Source organism: Macaca thibetana, chromosome 14 (assembly GCF_024542745.1).
Source record: "Macaca thibetana thibetana isolate TM-01 chromosome 14, ASM2454274v1, whole genome shotgun sequence".
In the NCBI taxonomy this organism is placed as follows: domain Eukaryota; kingdom Metazoa; phylum Chordata; class Mammalia; order Primates; family Cercopithecidae; genus Macaca; species Macaca thibetana.
In genome coordinates this window covers 22909195-22931337 of record NC_065591.1, presented here as the reverse complement: position 1 = coordinate 22931337, position 22143 = coordinate 22909195, and the positions used below count along the sequence as shown (strand labels likewise).

Genomic DNA, 22143 nt, shown 5'->3' with positions numbered 1-22143 from the left:
GAGTTCAGTGGCGTAATCTCGGTTCACCACAACCTCCGCCTCCCTGGTTCAAGTGATTCTTCTGCCTCAGCCTCCCAAGTAGCTGGGACTACAGGTGCCCTCCTCCACGCCCAGCTAATTTTTGTATTTTTAGTAGAGACGGGGTTTCACCGTGTTGGCCAGGATGGTCTCCATCTCTTGAACTCCAGAAGAAGGTCCTCCCTTCTTCTGAACCATCCTTATAACACTGGCCTCGGTTCCCAGAGTGCTGGGATTACAGGCATGAGTCACCACGCCTGGCCCTGGAGATTCTTAAAGCATGATAAAGTTTACCTTTTAGAAGGATTGATCTGCCTGCACTTTGGAGAAAATAATAGGGAGATGAGGTATAAAATCAAGAGGATATGAGGAAGCCATTGTAATGACCCGGGTAAGAGACAGTGGAAGCCCCAAAATAGAGATTCTTGAAGACTATGAAGAGGTAGGGACAAACTTAACAGACATATAATTCTTGATGGTAAAAAATTGAATTTTGAATTATGAGATTACATTGTCTTGACATCTTAATTAATTTGGATTCCGACAAACAACCACAACAAGTTCAACATTATTCACCAGCTACTTAAAGTAGCTTAAAGTGAAATGGCCCCTCAACATGAAAAATGCTGGGCTCCGTGGACCACTTTTGGAAATAAATCCTCAAAAGATTGCATGAGAACATCAAGTAAGACATGCCAAGGAAAAGATATGTTAAAGGCAAGTAGCCCATAATTCAAATGATATCTTGAGCAGACTCCAGATACTTATGACATTGGAGGTTGTGTTGATATTTGAGTGTTTAAGATCCTACGTCAAGCTCAGTTTCCTATTGACTTCAAATCTTAGGCTGTTCCACTGAGATAGGCAACATTGTCCCTACACTTGCAAAGGTAGATGAGGAATTCTTGGAATCTTGACTCAAATATTCAGGATTCTGTCAAGGGAACTGAGTTCTATCAATTTTTTCATAGAGATATCCTTGCCAAAAGGGACAGAAGCAAAGAAGTTTCCAAAATATTCTGTTCATTAGTATGGTTGTGCTGTTAATGAATAACTGTAGCTAAGCATCATGTGCCTTGAGGACTGGGATTTGCAGCTTGTCCCTCTGACTTCACATCTACTGTTCACGAGAGGTCCTCCCTTCTTCTGGACCATCCTTATAACACTCACATGTCCCTGTTGCCAAAAACCCTGCATGTGCTTTCAAGTGAGCTGATTGGTCCTCCTTATGCAGTCTTTCTCCTTACTGTAATGTCATTGTTGTATCATGGGGTTCCGTTGCCATGATGATAACAGTAAAGAATCAGCATAGATTACTAGAAATCATATTTGCTTTTATGGTGGTCCATATCTGGTTATGGCAAATTTACCCCTAAGTATATACCTAAAGGACCTATAAAAGAGAAACTCTCTCTACTGCTATTTCATTGGACTAGCTCTTTTCTGGAAAATAAAGCAGGAGTCAGAGGAAAGAAGCACATAACCAGGCAGAAGTCAGCGGGAAGGTACAGGTAGTCAATTTCATTCTCTTCTTATTAAATGTATTTTCCAGGAAATATTTTAAGTTACTTCACAGATCCATTAAATCTCATTTTCAACAGGAGAGATAGATGCAAGTAATTTCACTATTCTGCCTTTTTGGCTTCTACCATAAAATGAGTCATTTGTATTAGAGCAGCAATTTCCAAACATTTTTAGGCCATGGACAGCTGCTGTTGGATCTCTGTATTTTGAAAAATGGAAACTACTAAGAAAACTTCATTTATTACATAATTTATTTTATATTTTTTATTAATCTAAATTGTACATGAACTCTCAAAATGAGAGTTTCTGATAAGCTAAATTGGATTTTCTTTTCCTTACATTTTTTGAACTACTAAAACTTAAAAGTTACAAAGGAAAGTCACATATATACAAAATAACTATGAGTGTGTGTGTGTGTATAGCAAAAATAACAAAAAATCATATGCACATATAGTAGGTATATTAGTCCATTTTCACACTGCTATAAAAACTGCCCTAGACTGGGTAATTTATAAAGAAAAGAAGTTTAATTGACTCATAGTTCCAAATGGCCGGGGAGGCCTCAGGAAACTTACATTCATGGCAGACAGTAAAGGGAAAACAAGCTTAGACATTCTCACATGGTGTCAGGAGAGAGAAGAGTGAGTAATGAAGAGGGAAGAATCCCTTATAAAACCATCAGATCTCATGAGAACTCACTATCATGAGAACAGCATGGAAGAAACCACCCCCATGATCCAATCACCTCCCACCAGGTCTCTCTCTTGACACGTAGGGATTACAGGGATTACAATTCAAGAGGAGATTTGGCTGGGGACACAGCCAAACTGTATCATTCTGCCCTGGCCCCTCCCAAATCTCATGCCCTCACATTTCAAAATTAACCATGCCTTCCCAGCAGTCTTCCAAAATCTTAATTCATCCCAGCATTAACCCAAAAGACCAAGTCCAAAGTCTCATCTGACACATGTCAAGTTTCCAAAACCAATCATGCCTTCTCAACAATCCCCCAAAGTCTTAACTCTTTCCAGCATTAACTCAAAAGTCCAAGTCCAAAATCTCATCTGAGACAAGTAAAGTTTGTCTATTAATTTGTCATTTATTCTGATCACCTGTGAGCCTATAAAATCAAAAGCAAGTTAGTTCCTTCCAAGATTCAATGCGGTTATGGGAATTGGGTAAATGCTCCCATTCCAAATGGGAGAAATTGGCCAAAACAAAGGGGCTACATGCCCCACCCCCCACAAGTCTGAAATCCAGTGGGGCAGTTATTAAAACTTAAGGCTCCTAAATAATCTCTCTTGACTCCATGTCTCAAATCCAGGTCATGCTGATGCAAGAGGTAGGTTCCCACAGTGTTGAGCAGCTCTGCCCCTGTGGCTTTTGGGGATACAGTCTTCCTCCAAGCTGCTTTCATGGGCTGGCACTGAGTGTCTGTGGCTTTTCCAGGCACATAGTGGAAGCTGTGGGTGGATCTGACATTCTGGAGTCTGGAGGACAGTGGCCCTCTTCTCACAGCTCTACTAATTAGTGCCTAGTGGGGACTCTGTGTGGGGGCTCCAACCCCACATTTCCCTTCTGCACTGCATTATCAGAGGTTCTCCATGAGGGTTCTACCCCTGCAGCAAACCTCTCTGGATGTCAGGCATTTCCATACATCCTCTGAAATCTAGGTGGAGGTTCCCAAACATCAATTTCTGACTTCTGTGTACCCACAGGCACACACCACATGGAAGCCATGAAAGCTTGGGGCTTGCACCCCTTGAAGCAATGGCCTGAGGTGTACAATGGCCCCTTTTAGCCAAGGCTGGGACACAAGGTGCCAACTCCCGAGACTGCACAGAACAGCAGCAGGACCCTGTGCCAGCCCACAAAACCATTTTTTCCTCCTAGGCCTCTGGGTCTGTGATCAGAGGGGCTGCCATGAAGGTCTCTGACATGCCCTGGAGACACTTTTCCCATTGTCTTGGCAATTAACATTAAGCTCCTCATTACTTAGGCAAATTTTTGCAGCAAACTTGAATTTCTCCCCAGAAAATGTTTTTCTTTTTTATCACATTGTCAGGCTGCAAATTTTCCAAATCCTTATGTTCTGTTTCCCTTTTGAGCATAAGTTCCAATTTTAGATAATCTCTCTCAAGTTCAAGGTTCACAGATCACTAGGGCAGGGGTGAAATGTCACCTGTCTCTTTGCTAAAGTGTAACAAGAATCACCTTTGCTCCAGTTCTTAATAAGTTTCTCATCTTCATCTGAGACCACCTTGGCCTGGACTTCATTGTTCACATTTCTATCAGCATTTTGGTCAAAACCATTCAACAAGTCTCTAGGAAGCTGCAAACGTTTCCACATCTTCCTATCTTCTGCTGCACCCTCCAAACTGTCCCAACCTCTGCCTGTTACCAAGTTCCAAAGTCACTTCCACATTTTTTGATATCTTTATTTCTTTTATTTTTTGTTTTTTGAGACCGAGTCTTGCTCTGTCACCCAGGATGGAGTGCGGTGGCCAGATCTCAGCTCACTGTAAGCTCCGCCTCCCGGGTTTGCGCCATTCTCCTGCCTTAGCCTCCCGAGTAGCTGGTACTACGGCGCCCGCCACCTCGCCTGGCTAGTTCTTTATATTTTTAGTAGAGACGGGGTTTCACCATGTTAGCCAGGATGGTCTCGATCTCCAGACCTCATGATCCACCCCTCTCGGCCTCCCAAAGTACTGGGATTACAGGCTTGACCCACTGCACCTGGCTTTGATATCTTTATAGCAGTACCCCACTCTCTATGGTACCAATTTACTATGTTAGTCGGTTTTCACACTGCTATAAAGAACTGCCTAAGACTGGGTAATTTATAAAGAAAGGAGGTTTAATTGACTCACAGTTCTAAATGGCTGAGTAGGCCTCAGGAAACTTACAATCATGGCAGAAGGCAAAGGGGAAGCAATCTTGGATCTTCTCACATGGTGGCAGGGGAGAGAAGAGTGAGTAGCGAAGAGAGAAGACCCCCTTATAAAATCATCAGATCTCATAAGAATTCACGGTCACAAGAACAGAATTGGGGAAACCATCCCCAAGATCCAATCACCTCCCACCAGGTCTCTCCCTAGACACATAGGGATTATGGGAATTAAAATTCAAGGTGAGATTTGGGTAGGGACACAGCCAAACCATATCAGTAGGCTAGAGAAAATTTGCAACAAATAGAGAAATAATTATCATAATATCCAAGTTGATCAAAATAAAAGACAAATCAATAGATATAAAAGAATGTAAGTTTGAAATTCAATAAAAAGTCTATTGGCAATCGACATATAAGAATATAATCAACTGCACTAATAATCAGAGTAAAGGAAGGTAATAATGAAATTTCATTTCCACACTTAAAAAGAAACACGATATCACATATTTGAGAACATAGAGAAATGAATACTCTCATATATTGCTAAAGTGAATTTCCACAAACTCTTTGTAAAGTATCTGGTGATATTCATTACAATGTAAAACAGATATAACCTTTGATACAGAAATAAGAGTTTTAGGACTCTATCTTATTGAAATAAAAGTATAAGTTTCAAAGACATAGTATAAAGAAAACTTATAGGATCCTTATTTGCAAAGTTGAAAAACTGAAAAGAATCTGAATAACATCAATAAACGAATAATTAAATAAATGTTGGTACTTTTTTGCTGTGAAATAGTATATTGCTACTTGAAATAATGTTTTAGAGTTATAGTTACTGACTTGGAAGGATAACTATGGCATAGTACTAAGAAAGAAAATCAAGTTTCAAAGTAGCCTGTAAGATATGATGCTGTTTTGTGGAAAGAAACAACCCTCATGTGTCTCTATACATATACCTATCTTTCTATGATAAGGGGAGGAAATGAAAATAGGCAGGGGAAGATTATGCATTTTGTTTACTTATAGCTTTATGCTATATCAGTAGTTGCAGCAAATAGAGGTTTGTTGTTAATGTTGTTGCTATTTTTTTTAACTGTGGAAGAGAAATGTAATATAATAAAAATATGATCAAAAAGGAAAAAAGAAAACAGTCCAGAGAAAATCCTCTCCCCATTTCTAAGATTCCAAAAACCCCAGATACTGTTATGGGAATCAATGGAATAGATGATTCTGTGTCCCTTTCTCCTTATAAAACTGAGCTTTATATGATTACTGGTTTAAAATTAACTTCTCAGAATTCTTCAGATTGATGCCATAAGCCTACAGCTACTCCATTCTTTCTTAGCAATCTTTCTATGCAGTTGTATTGATTATAAACACTCCTAAAAAGGCACACTTCTCTCAATAATCATTGGATCTTTCTCTGTGAACACAAACTCTGTGATTATAGGTTTCCAGTAAACAATATATTGATTTGTCTAAATAGCACCTGCTTTGACGTGAAACACAAGTTTCCATCTAGTTGGCTTTCACGGAAGCAGCGATTTTTGTAAAATATGACCCCACCACATTTGTTGCAGAGGTAAGCAGAAGACCTCAGCTAAGATAATGAAACCCTTCTTCTAGATATACAGTATTTGGGCCAAAGAGACTATAAGAATAGTCCACTTTCAGTGATAAAACCATAAAATATGAAATGTGTGAGTTGTCAATAACTAGGTTTGCTGCCATGTGATTAAAGCACAACTGCAGGGAAAGTGAATGAAGCAAACCTCCCAAGAAAGGTAAAAACAAAGAGAAAGAGGATCCCGATGGTATTTGAGTCCCTGGTAAAGATGCTTCTCAGGCCTAGCACCACTCAGGAAAATCAACTGATTATTTACTCTTCTGGGTATGACGGCCAGCACAAGTTAAGTTACTATCACTTGTAGTTAAGAAAATATTAATAGCTATAAATTGTATGTTTCATTTCCTTTGAAATGTCCCCAAGAATCTAAGACAGAGTTTGGTTACAGACGTTATCTAAACCATACTAGGCTGGAATAACCTAGTATGGACAGGGAAAAGGCAGAGTTCAGAACTAATATCATCAGAGAAGGAAGCTTGGGCAGTGTGCAGAGAAAGTTCTATATGAAAATGAAAGAACAGGAAGATGAAAAACATCTTTAAGATGAAGGGAATCTAGGCTGCACAGGGTAAAATTACAGCAAAGAAACCTGATCTTCTATACAAAAAAAAAAAAAAAAAAAAAAAAAAATTAAAGAAAACAATTCTGCAAGACTAAACTCAGTAATGCGGACGAGTTTAATACAATACTGAAAAACCTCCTAAAGAGGCAAAGATCTTGGACAGTTAATTATGTTGATTTGTTACTGTCTTTATCCTAGGAAATATTTGGCTAAGTTTACAGATGCTATGTTTTGGATGTTAAAAAACAGTCCAACTCTTTTCTTTTTATCTGTAGTGTGTTTGGACCAATGTTTAGTTGTATATTCCCAAAGAGATCAAGAATATTTTATTAAGTTCTTCAATAATACTGATGCTGGACATAGACCTATTTATATATCCATTCAACAAACACTGATTAAGCACCTATCCTGTGGCAGGCATTGTTCTAGTTCTTACTTGGGATATAATGGGAAGCAAACCAAATCAAGCAAAAGTTTTTTTCCCTAAGGGAGTTTATCATCTGGCAGATGGAGATTAAAAGCAAGCAATAAACATAATAAATAAGTAAAACTGATAGCATGTTTCATGGTTATAAAGCATTTTTGAAAAAAAGGAGAAGTTAAGCAAAATAAGGAAAATGAAGAGGGTCTAGTATGTGGAGGGCAAGGAATGTCCATTGTTAAGTAAGGTGGTTTGAATAGACCTCATTGAGAAGGTGGCATTTGACAAAAGAAAGTGAATGAATTCAGCAAAGTCTCAGGATACAAAATCAACGTGCAAAAATCACAAGCATTCTCATACACCAATAACAGACAGACAGCCAAATCATGAGTGAACTCCCATTCACAATTGCTTCAAAGAGAATAAAATACCTAGGAATCCAACTTACAAGGGATGTGAAGGACCTCTTCAAGAAGAACTACAAACCACTGCTCAATGAAATAAAAGAGGACACAAACAAATGGAAGAACATTCCATGCTCATGGATAAGAAGAATCAATATCGTGAAAATGGCCATACAGTCCAAGGTAATTTATAGATTCAATGTCATCCCCATTAAGCTACCAATGACTTTCTTCACAGAATTGGAAAAAAACTACTTTGAAGTTCATATGGAACCAAAAAAGAGCCTGCATTGCCAAGCCAATCCTAAGCCAAAAGAACAAAGCTGGAGGCATCACGCTACCTGACTTCAAACTGTACTACAACGCTACAGTAACCAAAACAACATGTTACTGGTACCAAAACAGAGATATAGACCAATGGAACAGAACAGAGTCCTCAGAAATAATACCACACATCTACAGCCATCTGATCTTTGACAAACCTGACAAAAACAAGAAATGGGGAAAGGATTCCCTATTTAATAAATGGTGCTGGGAAAACTGGCTAGCCACAGGTAGAAAGCTGAAACTGGATCTCTTCCTTACCCCTTATACGAAAATTAATTCAAGTTGGATTAAAGACCTAAATGTTAGACCTAAAACCATAAAAACCCTAGAAGAAAACCTAGGCAATGCCATTCAGGACATGGGCAAGGACTTCATGTCTAAAACACCAAAAGCAATGGCAACAAAAGCCAAAATCGACAAATGGGATCTAATTAAACTAAAGAGCTTCTGCACAGCAAAAGAAACTACCATCAGAGTGAACAAGCAACCTACAGAATGGGAAAAAATTTTTTCTATCTGCTCATCTGACAAAGGGCTAATATCCAGAATCTACAAAGAACTCAAATTTACAAGAAAAAAAACAAACAATCCCATCAAAAAGTGGGCAAAGGATATGAACAGACACTTCTCAAAAGAAGACATTTATGCAGCCAACAGACACAGGAAAAAAATTTGTCATCATCACTGGCTATCAGAGAAATGCAAATCAAACCCACAATGAGATACCATCTCATGCCAGTTAGAATGGCAATCATTAAAAAGTCAGGAAACAACAGGTGCTGGAGAGGATGTGGAGAAATAGGAACGCTTTTACACCGTTGGTGGGACTGTAAACTAGTTCAACCACTGTGGAAGACAGTGTGGCAATTCCTCAAGGATCTAGACCTAGAAATACCATTTGACCCAGTCATCCCATGGGTTATAAACCCAAAGGATTATAAATCATGCGGCTATAAAGACACATGCACACATATGTTTATTGCAGCACTATTCACAATAGCAAAGACTTGGAACCAACCCAAATGTCCATCAATGATAGACTGGATTAAGAAAATGTGGCACATATACACCATGGAATACTATGCAGCCAGAAAAAAAGGATGAGTTCATGTCCTTTGTAGGGACATGGATGAAGCTGGAAACCATTATTCTCAGCAAACTATCACAAGGACAAAAAACAAAACACCGTATGTTCTCACTCATAGGTGGGAATTGAACAATGAGAACACTTGGACACAGGAAGGGGAACATCACACACTGGGGCCTGTTTTGGAGTTGAGGGAGGGGGGAGGAATAGCATTAGGAGCTATACCTAATATAAATGACGAGTTAATGGGTGAAGTACACCAACACGGCACATGTATACATATGTAACAAACCTGCATGTTGTGTACACGGACTCTAGAACTTAAAGTATAATAAAAATATATATATAAATCATAAAAAAAACAAAGTGGGTGAATGGGCTAAGCAGGCTAACATAACCAGTTTGGCTTATACTTTGAACTTTGAGGAGAAAGAAGAGTGACATTTTCTTGTAAATTTTAGGATCAGTTTAATTTTTTTCATTAATGCTAGTTAGAATTGTGATAGAGATTGCATTCAAAATACAGATCAATTTGGAGACTATTGGCATCTTAGTAGTACTAATTATTCTAATCCATGATCATGGGATAGCTTTTCATTTATTTAATTCATATTTAACACTTTTTTGTAAGTTTCAGAGAACATGTTTTAGAATTCTTTTGTGAAACCTGTTAAGTATTTTATTCTTTTTGATGCCATGGTAAAGACAAATATTTCCCTTGTTCAAGTGATTCTCCTACCTCAGCTTCCCAAGTAGCTGGAATTACAGGTGCCCACCACCACACCTGGCTAATTTTGTATTTTTAGTGGAGACGGGGTTTTGCCACGTGGGTCAGGCTGGTCTCAAGCTGCTGACCTCGTGATTCGACCACCTCTGCCTCCCAAAGTGCTGGGACTAGACGTGTCAGCCACTGCGGCCAGCTGATTATTTAGAAGTGTGTTTTTAAATTTCCACATACTTGTGAATTTTCCAAATTTCCTTTTGTACAGACCCTTGAACAACATGGTTTGAACTTCATGGATTCATTTATATGCAGAGTTTCTTCTGCCTCTGCCACCCATGTGAAAACAAGACTGAACCCTTCTCTTCCTGCTCTTCATCAGCCCACTCAAGGTGAGGACAATGAGAACAAAGGACTTTATGATAATCCACTTCCACTTAATGAATAGTAAATATATTTTCTCTTGTGATTTTTGTAGTAACATTTTTTTCTAGCTTACTTTATTATAAGAAGTATCTAATACATATAACACAAAAAGTATATGTCAATCAACTGTTTATGTTATGGATAAGGTTTCCAGTCAACACAAGGCTATTAGTAGGTATGGTCTGGGGAATCAAAAGTTATACACAAATTTTTCACTGACTCAGGGGTCAGTACCCATAACACCCACATTGTTCAAGAGTCAACTGTATTTGATTTCATTTCCTTACTGGATTACAATATACTAAGTATGATTTCAATCCTTTCATATATGCTAACTAATGGGGTCTAACATATGCTCTATTCAGGAAAATTTTCCCTGTGTGCTTGAAAAGAAAGTTATTCTGCTGAGGTTAGGTAGAGTATTCTATAGATAATATGTATAGCTAAGTTATAGTTTTGTTGTATTTTTAAATTTCCAACTTTTATTTTAGGTTCAGGGGGTACATGCACAGGTTTATTACATGGGTAAATATTATGTCATGGGGGTTTGGTATACAGATTATTTTGTCACCCAAATAAGAAGCGTAGCACTCAATAGGTAGTTTTTCAGTCTTCATCCTCCTCCACCTTCGTCCTCAAGTAGGACCCAGTGTCTATTGTTCCCTTTTTTGTATCCATGTGTACTCAAGGTTTAGCTCCCACTTGTAAGTGAAAATATGTGGCAATTCGTTTACTGTTTCTGTGGTAATTTACATGGGATAATGGCCTTCATTTCTATCCATGTTGCTGCAAAGAACCTGATCTCATTCTTTTCTATAGCTGCATTGTATTCCATCATGTCTATTTACCAAATTTCCTTTACTTAGTTCATTGTTGATAGGCATCTAGGTTGACTCCGTGTCTTTGTATTGTGAATGGGGGTGCAATAATCATATACATGTATGTGCCTTTATGGTAAGAATGATTTCCATTTCTTTGAGTATATACCCAGTAATGGGATTCCTGTGTCGAACAGTAGTTCTATTTTAAGTTCCTTGAGAAATCACCAAACTGCTTTCCACAGTGGCTGAACTATTTTACATTCCCACTTGCTGTGTATAAGCATTCCCTTTCTTGTACAACCTCACAAACATCTGTTATTTTTTGATTTTTTTATAATAGCCATTCTGGTTGGTGTGAGATGGTATCTTATTATTATTTTGATTTGCATTTCTCTAATGATTAGTGGTGTTGTGCATTGTTTCATATGCTTTCTAGCCATCTGTATGTCTTCTGAGATGTGTCAGGTCATGACATTTGTCTATTTTTTAATAAGATTGTTTTCTGTTTGTTAATTAGTTTTAGTTCCTTATAGTCTCTGGATTTGACCTTCACTGGATGCATAGTTTGCAAATATTTCATCTCTTTCTATAGGTTTTCTGTTTACTCTGCTGACACTTTCTTTTGCTATGTAGGAGCACTTCAATTTAATTAAGTCCCATTTATCAATTTCGTTTTTGTTGCAATTGCTTTTGGAGTCTTCAAAATGAAATTTTTGCCAGGTTGTATGTCCAGAATGGTGTCTCCTGCATTATCTTCCAGGGTTTTTATAATTTTGGGTTTTGCATTTAAGTCTTTAATCCTTCTTGAGTTGATTTTTTTATATGGTGAAAAGAAGGTGTCCAGTTTCATTCTTCTGCATGTGGCTAGGCAGTTACAACAGCACCATTTATTAAATAGGGAGTTCTTCCCCCATTGCTGTTTTTGTACTTTGTCAAAAATCAGATGGTTGTAGGTGTATGGCATTATTTCTAGCTTATCTAACCTGTTCCATTGGTCATTGGTCTGTCTGAATTTGTACCAGCACCATGCTGTTTTGGTTACTGTAGTCTTGTAGTCTAGTTTGAAGTCAGGAAATGTAATGCCTCCAGCTTTGTTCTTTTTGCTTGGAATTGCCTTAGCTATTTGAGCTCTTCTTTATTTCCATATGAATTTTAGAATACTTTTATTTCTAATTCTGTGAAGAATGTCATTGGTAGTTTCATAGGAATAGCACTGAAAATTTAGATTGCTTTGGGAAGTATAGCCATTTTAACAATATTTGTATTTCCCATCCATGAGCATGGAATGATTTTTTATTTCTTCGTGTCATCTCTGATTTCTTTAAGCAGTGTTTGATAATTCTTGTTGTAGAGGTCTTTTGCCTCCAGGGTTACCTGTATTCTTAGGTATTTTATACTTTTTTTTTGGGGGGGGGCTATTGTTAATGGGATTGTATTATTGATTTGGTTCTCAGCTTGGACATTGTTGGTGTATAAAAATGCTACTAAGTTTTGTACACTGATTTTGTATCCTGAAACTTTGCTGAAGTTATTTCTCAGATCTAGGAATTTGGGGGAAGAAATTACGGAATTTTTTACATAATTTGATTTCCTCTCTTCCTGCATGGATGCCTTTTCTTTCTCTTGCCTAATTGTTTTAGCTAGGACTTCCAGTAATATGTTGAATAGGACTGGTGAGGATCAGCATCCTTGTCTTGTTCCAGTTTTCAAAGGGAATGCTTTCAGCTACTGCGCATTCAGTATGATGTTGGCTGTAGGTTCGTCATAGATATTTCTTATTACATTGAGGTATGTTCCTTCAATACCTAATTTGTTGAAAATTTTTAACATGAAGCTTGTTGAATTTATCAAAAGACTTTTCTGCATCTATTGAGAAAATCATGTGGTTTTTGCCTTTAGTTCCATATGATGAATCATATTTATTAATTTGTGTATGTTGAAGAAATATTGCATCCCAGTGATAAGCCTAATTAATTGTGTTGGATTAGCTTTTTAAAGTGCTGCTTGATTTGGTTTTGGTATGCAAGCTTTTTTTTTTTTTTTTTTTTTGAAGATTTTTGGATCTATATTTATCAAAGGTATTGGCCTTAAGTTTTCTTTTTTTGTTGTGTCTCTGCCAGGATTTGAAATTAGTATGATGCTGGCCTGTTAGAATGAGTTAGGAAGGAATCCCTCCTCCTTGATTTTTTTGAAATAGTTTTAGTAGGAATGGTACCAGTATTCTTTATATATCTGGTATAATTTGGCTGTGAATTCACCTGGTCCTGGGCTTTTTCTAGTTCATAGGCTTTCTATTACTGATTCAATTTTAGAACTCATTGTTGGTCTGTTCAGGAATTCAATATCTTTCTGGTTCAATCTGGGGAGGTTGTGTCTTTCCAGGAATTTATCCATTTCTTCTACATTTTCTAGTTTGTGTGTATAAAGGTGTTTGTAGTAGTTGCTGGTGGGGGTACGGGTGTTGTATGTCTGTGTGGTTGGTGGTAATGTCCCTTTTGTCATTTCTGATTGTGTTTATTTGGGGTTTCTCTGTTGTTTTCTTTATTAGTCTAGCTAGTTGTCCAACAATCTTATTTATTCTTTCAAAAAAACAAGCTACAGATTTTTAAAATCTTTTGTATGGTTTTTGATGTCTCAATTTACTTTAGTTCAGCTCTGATTTTGGTTATTTCTTGTCTTCTGCTACCTTTGGGGTTGGTTTGTTTTTGTTTCTCTAGTTCCTTGAGGTGTGATGTGAGGTTGTTAACTTGTGATCTAACTTTGTGATGTGGGCATTCAACACTATAAACTTCCTTCTTAACACTGCTTTAGCTGTGTCCCAGAGATTCTAGTATGTCTTATCTTCATTTTTATTACGTCAAAAGAATTTCTTGGACAGGTACCGTGGCTCATGCCTGTAATCCCAGCACTTTGGGAGGCCGAGGCGGGTGGATCAAGAGGTCAGGAGATTGAGACCATCCTGACCAACACGGTGAAACTCCATCTCTACTAAAAATACACAAATTAGCTGGGCATGGTAGCATGCACCTGTAGTCCAGCTACTCAGGAGGCTGAAGCAGAAGAATCACTTGAACCCCGGAGGCAGAGGTTGCAATGAGCTGAGATCGCACCACTGCAATCCAGCCTGGTGACAGAGCGAGACTCCACCTCAAAAAAAAAGAAGAAGAAGAAGAAGAAGAAGAAGAAGAAAAAGAATTTCTTGATTTCTGCCTTAATTTCATTATTTACCCAAAAGTCATTCAGGAATAGGTTGTTTAATTTGCATGTAATTTTATGGTTTTCACAGATATTCTTAGTATTGATTTCTATTTTTATTGCACTGTGGTTTTAGAATGTGGTTGGTATTACTTTGTTCTTTTATTGAATTTACTGAGAATTGTTTTATGGCTGAGCATGTGGTCAACTTTGGAGTATATACTATGTGCAGATGAGAAGGATATATATGTTGTTGTTGTTTGGTGGAGTGTTCTTTAGATGCCTGTTAGGTCCATTTGGTCAAGTGTCAAGTATTCATCCTGTATATCTTTATTCATTTTCTTCCTCAAAAATCTGTCCACTACAGTGGTGTTAAAGTCTCCCACTATTATTGTGTGCTTATCTAAGTCTCTTTGTAGGTCTCTGAGAACTTGTTTTATGAATATTGGTGTGCCAGTGTTAGGTGCATATATATTCAGGAGAGTTAAGTCTTCTTATTGAACAGAACCGTTTATCATTATGGAATGTCCTCCATTGTCTTTTTTAACTGTTTTGGGCTTAAAGTCTGTTTTTCCTTAAATTAGGATACCAACTCCCTGATCTTGTTTGTTTTCCCCTTGCCTAGTTTATTTTTCTCCATCCCTTTACTTTGAACCTATGGGTATCATTGCACATGAGATGCATCTCTTAAAGACAGTATACCGTTGGGTCTTATTTCTTCGTCCAACTTTCCACTATGTGCCTTTTATGTGGCGTGTTTAGCCCATTTACATTCAATGTTAACATTGATATGTACGAATTTGATCCTGTCATCATGTTGTTAGCTGGTTGTTATGCAGACTTGATTGTGTAGTTTATTTACAGTGTCAATGGTCTATGTACTTCAGTATGTTTTTGTGGTGGCCAGTAACAGTCTTTATTTCCATGTAGAGTACTCCCTTAAGGACCTCTCATAAGGCAGGTCTCATGGTAATAAATTTCCTTAGCTTTTGTTTGTCTGAAAAGAATTGTATGTCTCCTTCACCCATGAAGCTTAGTTTGAATGGATATAAAGTTCTTGGTTGTAACTCCTTTTCTTTAAGAATGCTGAATATAAATCCCTCAATCTCATCTGGCTTGTAGAGTTTCTGCTGAAAGTTTTGCTGCTAGCCTGATGGAATTCCCTTTGTAGGGAATTCTGTCTTCTCTCTACTTGCCTTAAATATTTTTCCTTTCAGGTTGCCCCTGGAGAGTTTAATGACTCTATGTCTTGGGGATGAATGTCTTGTATGTAGTATCTCACAGGGGTTTTCCGACTTTCCTGAATTAGTTTGTTGACCTCTCTAGCAAGTTTGGGAATATTTTGATGAAAAATATCCTCAGATATGTTTTCCAAGTTGCTTGCACTCTCTCTGTCTTTCAGGGATGCCAGTGAGTCACAGGTTTGACTACTTTACATAATCCTATATTTTTCAGAGGATTTATTCATTCTTTTTTATTCTTTTTCTCTGACTGAGTTGATTTCAAAAACCGGTCTTGGAATTCTGAAATTCTTTTCTTAACTTGACCTATTCTGCTGTTGACATTTTCAATTGTATTATAAAATTCTTGTAGTGAGTTTTTAGTTCTATAAAATCAGTTTGGTTCTTTCTTAACATGGCTACTTCCTCTTTCAGCTCTTGCATCATTTTATTGAATTCCTTAGATTCCTTGGATTGAACTTTGACTTTCTCCTAAATCTTGATGATCTTTTTTGCTATCCCAATTCTGAATTTTATGTCTTTCATTTCAGCTATTTTAGCCTGGTTAGGAACCACCGCTGAGGAGCTAGTGCAGTTGTTTGGAGTTAAAAAGACACTGTGGTGGCCAGGTGCAGTGGCTTATGCCTATAATCCCAACACTTTGGGAGGCAGAGGTGGGCAGATCACAAGGTCAGGAGATGGAGACCATCCTGGCTAACACAGTGAAACCCTGTCTCTATTAAAAATACAAAAAATTAGCTGGTGAGGTGGCAGGTGCCTGTAGTTCCAGCCATAAAGTGCTTTATTTCAGTGAAAACGGGGACATTTTCTACTACAGGAAAAAGCATAGCATAGTGTAAATAGGATTTTGGTACTATCTGTGATTTCAAGTCTGCACTTGGAGTCTTAGAATGTATCCCTGTGGAGAAGGATGAACTACTGTGTGTATGTGTGTGTGTGTGTGTGTGTATACATGTATACATATGTGTATGTGTATGCATACACACATATATGTATGCGTGGGTGCATATATATACATATATGTGTGTGTGTATGCATATATATGTTGGTATCAGCAATGGTGGCTCATCTCACACAGCTCTGGGGCACTTTTTTTTTCTCCATTCTGTTTTCTCTCTGATCTTTAGAATGCATAATCTCAATTGTCATATCTTCCAGTTCACGGATTCTTTCTTTGATCAGCTCAAATGTGCTGTTTAACCCCTCTAGTGATTTTTTTTTCTCTTCATTGATTATACTTTTCACTCTAGAAATTCTATTTGGCTCTTTTTATTGTTTCTCTCTATTTATGGATATTCTCTAGTTAGAGAAGCAATCCTTACACTTTCCTTAATGTGTTCAGATTGTTTTATTCTTTGAACATATTTATAACAGATAATTTAAATTCACTATAGTAAGCAAAACATCTGAATTTCTTCAGGGACAATGTCTAATGTCTGCTTTTTATTTCTGTGTGCATAGGCCACATTTTCCTGCTTCTTCACATACCTATTAAATTTGTTTTTTAAAACTGGATATTTTGAATAATATTTGTGGCAACTCCAGAAAATCAGACCTACTCCCCCAAACCACATATTTTATTATTGCTGTTTATTGTTGCTATTGTTGCTGTTGTTATTGATGTTGCTGCTACTACTACTGTTTGTTTAAGGAATTTCTTTATCCAGTTCTGCAAACTCTGTATACTTTGTTATGTTTTACTCCTGACTGGAGTCTCTGCTTGGTTAGCTCAATGATTAGCTAATGATTGAACAGAGATGTTCTTAAATATCTTGAATTAGTAAGTCTCTCATCATTTGCTATGGGACTGTGTGTGTGGTGGAGCACAAAGTCAACACTGAATGCTTACTTTCTGCTTGCAGAGACCCTCAAGCTCAGCAAGAGGTGAAAGATTAACGTCGTCTCAGGTTTTTGCTGCTATTGTTGTTGCTGATGTTTTAATCTAGAGTCCTCACAGCTACCAGGAGTTATGTATACAGTCCCGTAAATACACATGCCTTCTAAATTCCCAGGAATATGTCAGAGCTTTCCAATACCTTGTAGAAGCATCTCATTTCCCAGATTTTCCTTTAAAGTTTTTGGTCAGTCTCTTATTTGCCTCAACTGGCATCCCCACCTTAGACAGTCGTAATGTTAAACAATGGACCAATGATCTTCATCAAATGCCCTGGGAAAAGGACTTTTCCCACTGAATGATCTCTGAGTCAGATCAAACAAAGACAAACCTTGTAAAAAGAAGCTTTTCTAGGGAGCTGTCAGGTGGGTCAAAGAGTGACGGTTCCCTGGGGATAGGTCTTTTTGAGAAACATCCAACCTTTCCTGACCGCTGTAGCAACGGTTAGGCATCTGGACTTTTTCGCTGCCATGGTTATAAGCCCGCTAGTTTTCCGCACTGCTGGGGACCTGGGGATTAGGAGATCGGAATAGAATAAGTCAAAACGCCACATCCCCACTGGTCTTACTAATCTCCAGCCATTTTTCTTAAACAGTCTTCAAACTTTTACAGGCTTTTGGCTGATTTCCAGACTTCTGAAAAAGTTTGACCTCGATAATTCTTGCCACTGTTGCTTTTATAAAGGAGTAGATTTTTGAAGGTCTTTATTTTGCCATTCTGGAATCTTTTTCTCCTAAATATCTTTTAACACACTAGTCTAACCATTCAACTTTAAAAAAATTATGCCAAAGCTTCTCTTTAATTTCTAGATAAGGTCCCAAAAATGACTTACAAAGTCCTATGAAATCCATTCTTACCTATCTCTTAGCCTTGATGAGGCTCAGGAAATAATACCCCAAAGTATGGCGCCTTGGTACACTGAGTACTTTGAACTGAAAAACATTAGAAGGCCATCAGAAGCAACGTCTCTTTCTTACCTCCTGCCCTTCTTTTCTCCTGCTTTCCTTCCATTTCTAAGGCAAGCCCCAGAAACTAGAATCCTTTTCCCCAAAGTGGGTCTTAGAAACCAGAATCCTTCTCCCCCAAAGCCAGCCACAAAACCTAAAAATATTGTTCTAATCTTCCCCTGCTTTTCTGTATAAGACCTGGTCATGAAGAAATGTTTTGAATTACCTTGCCTGAAAGTAGATTTTAAGACCCTCATTCCAGAAGGGGTCCTACCCCATAACTGGAAGGAAGAAATGTCACAAAAAGGCCAAGAAGAATTCAAACAGATAGGCCTTGCTAGGTTTCCCCACTGGTCTATTATTATTAGATCATTCCCTTTGTGTCCAATCCCATTTCTATGTGGCTATACAATCTGGATTAATTAAATATGTTCTACTTTTCTCTTGTTAACTTGTCTTTTGTTATAGGAATACCAGCCATGACTCATAGGATGAATAAAACGGGTATTACACCCTTTCCACTCCTACACCCTCAAACTCTATCATTCTTCCCCAGGCCTCCTTCTGATACCTATAAGAAGCCATCTTCCTACCGGCTTTTTGCACAGATTATTCTTTCTCTTACTCCCTCTTTCCACCATTTCTCTCACCAGGCTGATTCCTATCAACTCTCAGGTCTCCTTGTAAATGTCATTTCCTAGGGGAGCCTTTTCTGACTCACAGGCAAGATTCAATCTGCATCAAACGCTCTCATGATACCCTGTGTTTCTCCTTCATAGCCTTTATCGTAACTGTAATGAAATGTAATTTGTGTAAGTATTTGCTGAATATTAACAATTTTGATGGCAGAAATTTAATCTGGCTCAGAGGAAAATGGCAAATAAATGTTTATTGAAATGAATAAATGAGTGAGTGAATGAATGCAAGAATAAAAGAAATGCACTATGCAAATATCTGGCTACAAAAGTTGTTCTGTCTTGCAGAAAGTCAGTAAAGAGAGAGACGGACATCATTGAAGTATCCCAGAAACTCCATACAGATAAAAGTCCCTCGTTTTATACATGAGCATACCTTCTTCAGGTGAGCAAGATTGTTTTGCACCAGCTGCCAATCCAGGTTGCAAAGTGCATGAGAAAACTTTATCCATACCCAGGCAAGAGCCCCAGAAATTCTGTAATCATTTGCATTTAATGCAGTCCAGGAGCATAAGTGTTTCTAAAATGATCTGTAAATAATTCAAATATGCAATCAGGTTTGAGAATCACTCTAGATTACAAAGTACCTTGTCTCAAGTCTGTTTCTGTCAATCCTCCGGAGTCCATATGGCAAGGAAGTATAATAAGATTTGGGAAAATCATTAGTGATCATCTTGAAAACTATAGAAGGGTCACTATGACTTGTGTGTGTCTCTCAATCAAAAAACTAAAGCAAAGGTACTTTTCACATTTGATGTAACACAAAAAGGTTGTTTCTGAGGAAGAGACAATATGTTTTCTGCTAATAAACTCCAGGGTGGCTTTGTGGCTGTCTTGATTAATTGGTGACTATGAAATAACCAGTGCTCGGGGATACATGAGACAGCAAAGGATTGTAAGTGACAATTTGCTGTTAAAATTCATCGGCCCCTGCAAAGCGCCTTGATTAATAAAGTCACTGTGCTTGTCTCCACGCTGAGGAGGGGGCCCCTGTAGAAGGAAGGGAAAACAAATTTGCAAGGATGCTCTCGCTAAAGAGGTTCGGCACCCGGTTGCATTTAATCTCTCTGCTGTTGCATCAGGCAAGTACCTTCTCCCTCTCAATTATTCACTAGTGCTGCCATTAATCACAGCCCACTGTAAAGGAAAGTAGGGAGGAGGTAGGGGAGACAGAACTCTCCTTCTCGGCTTGTAGCTGGGGAGAATGATTGGTAAGCAGGGGACCCAGGAGGGAACTGCTGGGTTATGACCAACCAGAGGAACTTAAAATAGGGTTTGCAGAGTTGAGCCTCAGCAGGCCACAGCTGGATGCTCTTCTGCCTGCCACAGCCTCTGTGGAGAAGGTTCTTGGTGCAACATCGCCATCTACAGGTAACTGTGAGAACTGCTTTGTGGGAGTTGCTGAGCTCGGGAAACTGCCCTGAAATGAGATCAAGGTAACCCCAGAGGTTTTGCACTAGCCAGGGAAGTAGGACAACATTGGTTTTCATGGCACAGGGCTACCTTCCTTGGTGTTTGGACCTACAGCTTGTCATCCTGCCTGATGTTAAGCTAGTACCAACGTGAGAATATCACGAACAATGGATTCCCATGAGATTTCATGAATGACCCATTTGTTCCTAGAGAAAACAAAACCAAACAAAAACAACAGCTTACCCAAGCTTAGAAGTCTACCCAGTCAGAGAGGTCTGCTACACTGCATTAGACCTTCCTTTGAAAACAGTCTAAGGGTTTCTAAGAGCCATTTTTTCTAAAATCAGTGTTAAAATATTTCTAAACTCAATATAAGGAAAACTGTTTTAATGTTATATGGTTATATTTTTCAGGCACATTTTCCAAGATGCTTTCTGATACATGATGAATGAGAACCCAGTATTGGTACAGCTCAAAACTCTAATATGTCAGAAATGGAAGGGTCTGTTGGGAGTGTATATACTTCAATGTTTCTGCAGTACCCTAGGAGTTTACAAATATGATCCCATTTAATACACACAAAAACCTGTGTATGTGCTGGTATCCCCATTGCATAGATGAGACTAATTCAGAGGAGAAGTCTTAAAGAATATGTCATCTCAGCTCTGCTAATGTGAGCTGTGTGACTTTGAACAGGACACTTGATCTCTCTGAGACTTCTTTCTTTCTTTTTTCTTTTTTTTTAATGTGTACATCGATGAGGTTGGATGAAAGAAAACAATTTGGGATGCTTGAATATAAGTTGAAAACAAAGAAATACATTGAAGCTTGAGGTCTCTTAGGTCACAAATTGTAAGTGGCTCAGTTGCTGAATAAAATTCAAGTCAACTAGACTATTCTACTCTTGATGACAGCACGAGGGTGGTCATTAATGGACTCAGCCCCTCACCTGATTCATTTCTCTGCTTTGCTATGGGCAGGAGTCCAATAATTCACAGATGGAAGTGTTTTCTACACCCTTGCCTTTGACATGCAGTAGCGAAGAGAGCTTGAGTTTTGAATTTGAGATAGTAAAGAGCCTGTCTGCCTTTCTACCTCGCTGGCATTCAAAGAATACTACCCCACATGGGTGCACATTGTCAACACATAGCCCATTTCTAAGAGGGTTATGCATCAGGACCAGGATATGAGGAGCAACTACTCCCTGGAAACGTTTAAGCAAAGAAAAAAGGCATATTCCAGGAATATTAAATATGATTTTTTTACAGTCTTTTAATAAAGCCACCTTGGAATAGGACATGGTTGACAGCATTTCCCCAGACGGGGTGTTAAATATAGCATTCAAACCAGAAAATTACTCATTGATTTGCCCTGTGAAAAGATAAATGTCTATTCAACTGTGTTCTATCCCAGTGCAGACCTTATTGTTTTTTAGCAAAACAGTCTGAGTGAGTCTCCCTAATGAGGCAACACAGCATGAAAACACTGCAAGCACATGGCACAGGACAGGACGAGAGCCCTTGCCAACAAAATGCAGTACCCCGGAAGGCTGCCCACAGCTCCCGGAAGCAGGGTGTGCATGCCAGCTCAACAAGGTGGCCGCACTACTCCAGACAGCAAAATAACAACAGCAGATACACCACCCCGGAGCTAATACACATGGTAAATGAAAACTTGGTCTCAGGAGGGAGCAGAGATAAAAGCTTACAATTCACTGCCCCAGGAGCTTCTGAAATCACTACTGTTTTGGCTTTTGCTTAAAGACAGTTTTCATAACGACAGGTGACTGCCATCTGTAAGACCCTGGCAGACCACATATGCCTAATAATGCTCTCTCATTTTATCCAGTGTTTTACAGCTCACATAGGGATACTGTGTGTCCAAACTCATTTGATTCTCTTAACAACCCTATTAAACAGGTGGTACA

At 38.4% G+C, this 22143-nt stretch overlaps 1 long non-coding RNA gene across 1 annotated transcript in view; it reads left to right on the top strand.

Moving 5' to 3' along the window:
- The first annotated feature begins 1234 nt into the window (after nt 1-1234).
- Nucleotides 1235-22143, top strand: part of LOC126936597 (uncharacterized) — a 47349-nt gene continuing 26440 nt past the window's right edge. The window contains exons 1-4 of the long non-coding RNA XR_007719452.1: nt 1235-1529; nt 5922-6017; nt 9853-9976; nt 19092-19188. This is a non-coding gene — a long non-coding RNA (uncharacterized LOC126936597). The remainder of the gene's footprint in view (nt 1530-5921; nt 6018-9852; nt 9977-19091; nt 19189-22143) is intronic.